Raw genomic sequence first — 7,841 nt, 5'->3', positions numbered from 1 at the left:
GTGGAGGAGTGGGGGCGTCCCGGAGCCCGGGCGCTGGGCGCTGCGGCCCGCGGGCACACAAAGGCGGCGGCGGGAAGGCGGGGCGGGGCGGGCCGGGGGCGGGGGCGGCAGGAAGGGGCGGGGGCGGCGCGGGGCGACGATAAAGCCCCAGCCGCGGCCGCTGCTCCGGCACTCGGGCTGCACGGGCTGCACTGGCTGCTCCGAGTCTGCAGACGCCTCCGCCGCCTCCTTCCCTCCCCGCCGCCGCCGCCGCCGCCGCCGCCGCCCTCCCTCCCCGGCCCCCCGCCCCGCCGAGACCCGGCTCCGGCCGCACCGCGCTCCGCGGCAGCCACCTGGGGATCCGAGCGACGGGCGGTGAGTACGGGCTGCGCGGTCCCCTCCGCGGGAGGGGCGCTGGGGACCGGTTCCCGGGCTCCGCGCGCCGCCAGCTCGGCTCCGCGACCTTGCGCCCGACCCGAGGCTGCGGGGCGAGCGGGGCCGGGGCGCCGTCGTCGGGGCGGAGGGAACTTTCTCCGGCTGCCTTGGCCGGGGCTGGGTGCGCGCCGGCTCCCGGTCCCGCCCGCTGCAACCCCGAGGAGCGCCCGGGCCGGGCGAGGAGCGGCGCGCCGGCCGGGGCGTCCAGGTGTGCCTACATCTGGGAACACCGAGGCCCGCGGAGACGTTGCCCGAGCTCGGCGTGGCTCCTGGGGGTCCATCCCGGCTGCGCCCCTGACCCTGAACCTGAGGAATCCGGCTACTCGCGGGCGTCCCCTATCCCGTACTTCGCCTGGCTTGTCCGCCGGACAGGGAAAGCCGGACTCTGACTCTCTACCTCTGACGGAGCAGGGCGGAGGGGACCAGGGATTTGAGGGAGAGCTTTAAATTGGCCTCTGCATCCGGTTTAACTCTATCTAGCAGATCTGTTATTTTCGTCACCTGTCCAGGTGGGAATTGTGAGACTGGTTAGTGACTAGAGATAAGGTGAAAGTACTCAAATTCTGGACGGAATTAGGTATTTAATTTGCCCACAAGCTGAGCGAGGAGGGAAGGCTTCTATTACATAAGACAGCACTGCACCTTCAGGTATTATGGAAGATGCTACTGAAGATTTTAGTGCTTTAATGAACAAAACATAATCTAAGTATGTTTCTGTCTTGAGATCTCTTTAAGTGTTGCTGTATCTCGCTTTGACTAATTTGCAGAGATTGTTCTTATATTTAGCATCAACATAAAAAGATGTTTGGAGGTTTGTCTTCCTCTTTCAAGCCAGGGAGCAGTTTATTTCTCTGAACTGTTCTGCAACAATTTATTTGATAATTTTGTATTTTGGAGATTTTATATCAAAAGTTGAACACAGATGTCAGCGTTGCTAATTTGTATATCTAAAGCACACTTAAAAATTGAAGGTACTTTCAATGCTATCTGCATATCTAAACCAGTAATTATGTGCTGTATGCAAAATGTAAGCAAAGATTTCCTTCAGGTATACAATTGAAGGTACTAGCCCAAATAATCTAAGGTTTCTTTCAAGCTCTAGTTTTGAATCCTTATTAAAATTATGTTTGAAAACATTGTACAGCACAGAGCAGTTATTGAAGGTCATGAAGATGTCATCCATCATTTATTCTAAGGAATGAATCAATGCAGAAAAATTTCTGCCTCCCATGAAGTTCATATATTAGTGAAAGGACAAAAAGTAGTGAATCTCTGAAGGATATTATTTGCAGTTCCACTCATGGGTGATTAAACACTGGCCAGAGATTGTTTGAGGTGGAAGAGTTGGAAGTGAGTTGGTGACCTAATCAAGTCCCCAGCCACACTTTCACATTGCTATCCTCTTCCAGGCAGTCCTTCTGTCACAGCATAGGGGACTTGGGATCACAGGCTTTTCCTCCTTCTCTATTCCCAGAGTGCATACGGGTGATGCCTCAGAGTCTCAATTCTTGACCATCTCAATCCTGGGACTTTCACCCACTCCAGTTTCTCAATACACCAACCATACCAAAATCCTGCTTTCACTCTGGGATGCTCAACTTCTGGAGTCAGAACCTCCAGGATTTTTAGGTCTCCAAACCACAAGCTCATTTCCTCCCAGGTTGCAAACTGGTACTGACATTGTAATCTTCAACACAGAGATCTTCAAAGCCTCCTCCTTCAGGTTTTGCAAGTGACCTCGTGGCCCATTCTACTGAGAAAGTAGAGGTCATCAGACTTGCTCCACATTCTGCTGTATCTCTCCTTCCCAAACTTTTCTCTATTTACCCAGTCATCCAATAAATCTTAGGTATTTCATGTGTCAAGTATTTTGCGAGGCCTTAGTATATGGTAAATATAGCAAGCTCTTGTTCTCATGGGACTATCATTCTTGTGGGAAAAAAGCAGACAGAAAGCAAACATAAATATATTATAAAATCTATGATAACTGAATAGAGTAGAATGACAGAAGAAAAATCAAGTTGAATTAGGAACTTGGAGAGGATTAGAGAGAAGACCTCTGTGTGGCAATGACTGATGTCTCTCCTGAATCCCTATGCCTCTGTTTAGGAATCTTAGTCCCCCTCTTTCACTTTTGTGTTCAGCCTCTCCCTATGAACTCTTTTCTCCTGTAGCAGTATTTTTTTAAATGCTGTAACTTCCTTCTTTGCATCCTACCTCACTTCTCATGACCATTACATATCCCCAGGCTCTTTAAACTATTTACTACTTCCCCAACCCCTCCTTTCTTTCTCAGTTCCTGCAAACTGGTGTGGCCTCCCCAGAGTGGAAGACCTGCACTGTATCCTGAAGAAGCAAACTCCTGCATACTCATAGATCCTTCTGCACATTTGATGAGGCATGTGCATGATTTACTGATACTTTTCCCTGCTTACCACCCATGCTTTTCCTTCTGCTTCTCTGGCATTTCTGGTACCTGCTGGGGTTCTCCAGGGCTCTGTCCCCATCCCTCTTCTACTTTGCCTAGAGTCTGAGTTAATCATGCTTCTACAGTTTCAACTATCACCAGAGTCAAGAGAGTCCAAGGTTGGCATTGCATTAATAGCATTCTCCTTGTGTTCCAACCAGTTACCTATGTCTATTGGATATATCCAGTTCCATTAAGAAAAAAAATACAAAACTGATTTTAGCTTTTATTGCCCATCCCATATCCACATCATCATTAGCCCAAATATGTCTCCCTCTTTTTTTGGGTGGTGGCTCCTTCCATCTCCAAGGTATATATGCAGGAGCTTCCAGTGATGCCAGACTTCTGCATCCCCACACTGGCAAGTCACCAAGTCCTGTTGCTTCTCTTTACTGTAAGATTCCATAAATCTCCACTGTGGTTATGCCCACCCTGCCTTGCTGTAGTATCTAGAAGTAGCAAAATGGTGGCCAGTGTGCCACTTCTAACTGGAAGATGTGTTGTTGACCTGAACAAAGTATACAGAAATTGAATTAATATTTAGAAATATGGATATGTATCTTAGATTTGTAGCCTCTCTTAAAAGTCAGAAGACCTGTAATATGAGGCTTACATTCCCAAATAGGAATGCTCCTCTCAGTGACAGTAGTTTTGTAGCTCCTGTGGCATCTGAGCCTACAACCATAGGCTGAGACAGCCATTGGCAGCCTGGGAATCCCAGAGGCTTGCTGCATGGTTTCCCCCACCTTGTTCTGTATCTTTGTCCTCCACATTGTTGCAGGTATGATCCTCCATCCCTCTGAAATTAAAAATATGCTTGTGTCCTTCAAAGTCAGTGCCTCCTTCTTGATTTGGGGATAAACCCCAACTCTGAATAAGTATCTCAGATTGAAAAGGTGAGCAGTCTATTATCTTTGGGTATGGTTGTACCTGAGTCTCTCAATGCTTTTGACCTGTGTATGGTGGCTAGTGCAGAACTCTAGTGTTACGTCACCTGCTGTTTATATCCCATTTCACAGCCCTCACCATCCTCCCTTCTCAAAGTCCCGCTGGGAGGAGATGGGGCAGGGTGGATTTCACGTCCGAGATGGCAGTGGGGAGACTGTGAGTGTGGAAGCACAGGCTGCCCCAGGAGCTTTCAGCCCTAGGAACATTATGGGCCCAGAGTTCACTCAGCTGCCTTTAGACAGTCCTAGCACAGAGTCCAAGTTCCTCTCAGCACAGAGCCAGGGACTTTCCCTGGTGCTCCTGGGACTCACCAGGCTGCTGGTTCTTTATGAAGACCTGGCAGGGTCTCTTCGTTCTTCAACTCCTTCCCACATCCCTACCTTGCATCCTTCCCCAAACTATTTCCTGGCACACTGGGCTTCCTGTAGACTCCACATACCATGGAGCTGTGCTGTGCCCTCCTGGTTTTGCTCTTGCTGGACTTCTGCCTACAATTCCCTTCCTCCTCCTGTGTTCAGTGTTTGGCTGATTTCACTCTTTTCCAGACTCTGGTCTAGTTCACCTGTTCCACAAATTCCTCCCTGGCAATCAGTACCCCGATCCTCTCTAGCACGTAGGCAGTGCACACATACATACACCCCTTACCTTGTGCATACCTCTGTGATGGCAGTTGCCGTCATAGAACATGTACTTACATACTAGACTCAAAGCTCTGGGAAGATGTGTCTGTGTTTTAGTTTTATTTGCACCAGCTGTGGTGTATAACGGAAAGACACTTAAGTGTCTGAACTAAACTGCCTTTGTATTTTTCACAGGTCTACTGCAAGTTTTATGGAAGAGTGCTTGTTTTAGGCTTAAAGTCAAGTTCTCCCCAACCCCACCCTCCATGTCTGGTTTTGGTACCTCTGAGTTTGATGTATACCTTCACACTTTTTAACTTTGGGGTCAACCAGTCTTTTGAAGTACAACATTACTTAGATTTGAACAGTACAGACGTGCTCTGTGCCCACGTTCACTTGTATTGTGCTCATCTGAACCCTCCAGTTTGGTTCTCTTTCCTCTGGGTCCATTGGATGGATTGCATTCTGCCTTTCATGTTTGCACAAGATTGGAGAATGCTTATTTCCATTAACCTTGGTGATGATGCATGACCTTTCTCTCTCTTTTTTTTTTAACCATAGAATTTTCTGGCTAATATCTTTAGTCAAGTTTGATTGAAGTGTCCTGGGTTGTGCCACTCTATATATAAACCGTATATGTATAGAGTTTGTATATGTACCATCCACAAATCAGTCTCTTTATATAGTGGGTATCATTGAAATACATGATCTCAAAAGCATCTTATTAATGGTCCTATAGATTGAAAAAAAAAGCTTTTCTTGACTTTTTCTTTTGGATCCAGCTTTCTTATAAATATCAGGATTAGATAAACTTTTTTCTTGGATGTATTATTATATGCTTATGTACCATGATGTTCCTGCCTCTCTTTTTAAAGTCTATAAAATCATTCAGTATTAGTACTCACAAATAGCATTGTGGGCCAACATGAACGTTTCATTTTTATTCCATTTGGAGGAATATATAAAATTGTTAAATAAATAGGGTCCACTAAACATGGATCTTCTTTGTGAATCGTTTCCCCCTGAATGTTCCCGTCTTTTCTCTCCAAATCATCTTCTTCATGAATAGATTGCATGCTTGGTCTGGAAATCAATGTGGGTTCTTAAAAAATATGCTGAAGTGCTGAACGGAATAAAATACAAAAATTACCTTGTTAGGTTATTTCTTTAAGTTCCCAATTTGTGAGGGAATGTTGAAAGATGGTTTTATTATTCTTTTGAGAAATGAAATGCCACCTTCCATCCAATAAGCCAAGTCCATTTACACGGTCAGTGAGTCTCCCCTTTATTCTGCTGTTAGGTTTCTAGGTCTGGATGTAAGCCCAGTCCAGAGAAGTCAGCATCCCTCCTGTGATTCCTTTTGTGCATGGGATGGCCACTGGGCCTAAGCAATCCTCTGACTATTTGTAATGCCATTGGTGTATTTTGACAAACATGGCCCACATTTCATCCTTGAATTGCTCCCAAGGTTGGGGTGGTCACCATAGTTCAAGATCAGATCATAAACACCCAGTATCTTGCTACAGTTTGACCTCAGACTTTGCCCTTCATTTCAGAAGATAATTTGAGAATTGGAATCCACTGTGCCTTTCTATTTTTATCAGTTAATCCTTAGGAGAAAAATAATGTAGAAGAGATTTTAATGTAAAAAAATAATCTTATGAAAAGACTGAACGAATTGCTTGTAGTGGCTGCAAATCTTGGTAAATTGCTTTATTCTTGTATTTCTACCCCTATTTCCCAAGTGAGAGCTTTGGTAACCTGGGGAGTTTCTCTTGAGAACATACCAAAAATAGCATCAGTGCCCTCTCTCCCCACCCTTCCACCTTTCCCCCTCCATAGAAGGGAGAAAAATAACCACTTGTTTTTGCCCTAAGTTTTACAGTCCAAATCTTGAGAGTGGGTGTGGGTATGTGAGAAAGTTTTATGCCAAATACAAAGCCCACTCCAAAATGAATAAGGTAACTACAAGTGAAAATAGATGCCTCTTTCTTTCAGGAAAGTACTATATAAATAATAGCAGTGTTTGCTGCTTCTACTAAAGCTCATCTTTTCCTTCATTTTTTAAATAAGGAATCTACTTTAAGAGAAGTTATTTTTGTTGAGGATTTGGTTCAGATGATATGAACTATTAACTCCTACATTATCTTTTGCTTAAAGTACAGAAACCTAAGTCAAAATAGCTCAGGCTGAAACACAGAACACCAGGGGAGAGCTTTTGCCTTCCCTTGCTGATCCCTGCCGTGGTGGAAGTGGCTCTGGCTCTGAAGTTCACTAGAACCAGAGACTGAGGGTCTTGAAGGTGCTCTTCTGCTTTGTCTCTTGTGTTGAATTCTCTCTAGTGGTTGTCTTCTGTCCCTCAGAGGCCATGCTTGCAAATAGTTCCAGGCTTTCTCCTTATACCCTCACAATCAAAGAGGGAAAAGAGACTTCCCCGCCAGTTCTAATTTAAAAAAAAAAAAAAAAAATCCTGGAGAGGAACTCTGATTGGCTCCCAGTTCTGGTCATGTGCCTCTTCCTGTGCCAATGACTGTTGGTGTAGAGAATGGAAAACTGTGATTGGCTGAGGCTGAGTCACATGTTCAACCCTGTAGCCAGCAGGGGAGAGCATACTGAGAAGAGGGTGTGCAGGGCAGGCAAGTTACCCAACTGCCATTAGCTTTCAGTTGGCAGTGTGTGGCCTTCTTGAACCTCATGCCTGCCTCCAGGATAGTTAGGAATAGCACTCCCAGTCATAAGTCGGGAAAGAAGAGTGTGGAGAAGCTCAGGTGGCCGCAGTCATACAGCCTGTGTGTACTGATGCCAGAACCTGGACCCGGGTTGGTAAATGAATGAACTGTGAGCCAGTAGTGGATTTCAAAGATCTATGTCTCAGCAGTCTTTATACTTAATCAGAAAGAAATTCCCATCAAAGCACATGGCTCTTTTTAAAACATGGCATGATATCCTTCAGTAATACAACCAAAGCACACCAGATGGAGAGAGGCCAATATAATATTTTTATGATATTTGGAGTAATGTTTTTGTGCCTTCTCCCCCACCCCCACCCCAGTTTGTTCCTTAGACACTTTTTTTTTTTTCTTAAGACTGGAGTCTAAAATTAGTGCTGAACTTTGGATTGAGAAGGTAGAGTACATTTTACAGAGTCCAAAGTAATAACTTAGGCTGCACTGAATAAAACTCAAGAGAACCAAAGAAGAAGTGTGGCATGGTTTCTAAAAGGTGCCTCACTGAACAATGATTGGGATTTCACTTCTGAAGTTTATAGTTACCTTTATTTTAGAATTTATCCCTTCTGTCTAGCAGAGGTTCTTTCCCTCTCCTCACCCTCCCCTCCTCCCCTCCTCCTCTTCCTTTCCTCCTTCCATCCCTCCTCCCCTCCTCCCTCTCCT

The 7,841-nt window shown here is 45.6% G+C and overlaps 1 protein-coding gene across 1 annotated transcript in view; it reads left to right on the top strand.

The window, feature by feature from the left end:
• Positions 1 to 280: 280 nt before the first annotated feature.
• The window catches only part of Serpine2 (serpin family E member 2), a 58,003-nt gene continuing 50,442 nt past the window's right edge, over positions 281 to 7,841 (top strand). The window contains exon 1 of the mRNA XM_026390376.2: positions 281 to 354. The gene's annotated coding sequence lies outside the window, so the exon portion shown is untranslated. The remainder of the gene's footprint in view (positions 355 to 7,841) is intronic.

Source organism: Urocitellus parryii, chromosome 1 (assembly GCF_045843805.1).
Source record: "Urocitellus parryii isolate mUroPar1 chromosome 1, mUroPar1.hap1, whole genome shotgun sequence".
NCBI classification, from domain to species: Eukaryota; Metazoa; Chordata; class Mammalia; order Rodentia; family Sciuridae; genus Urocitellus; species Urocitellus parryii.
This window is presented reverse-complemented; position numbering and strand designations above follow the sequence as displayed.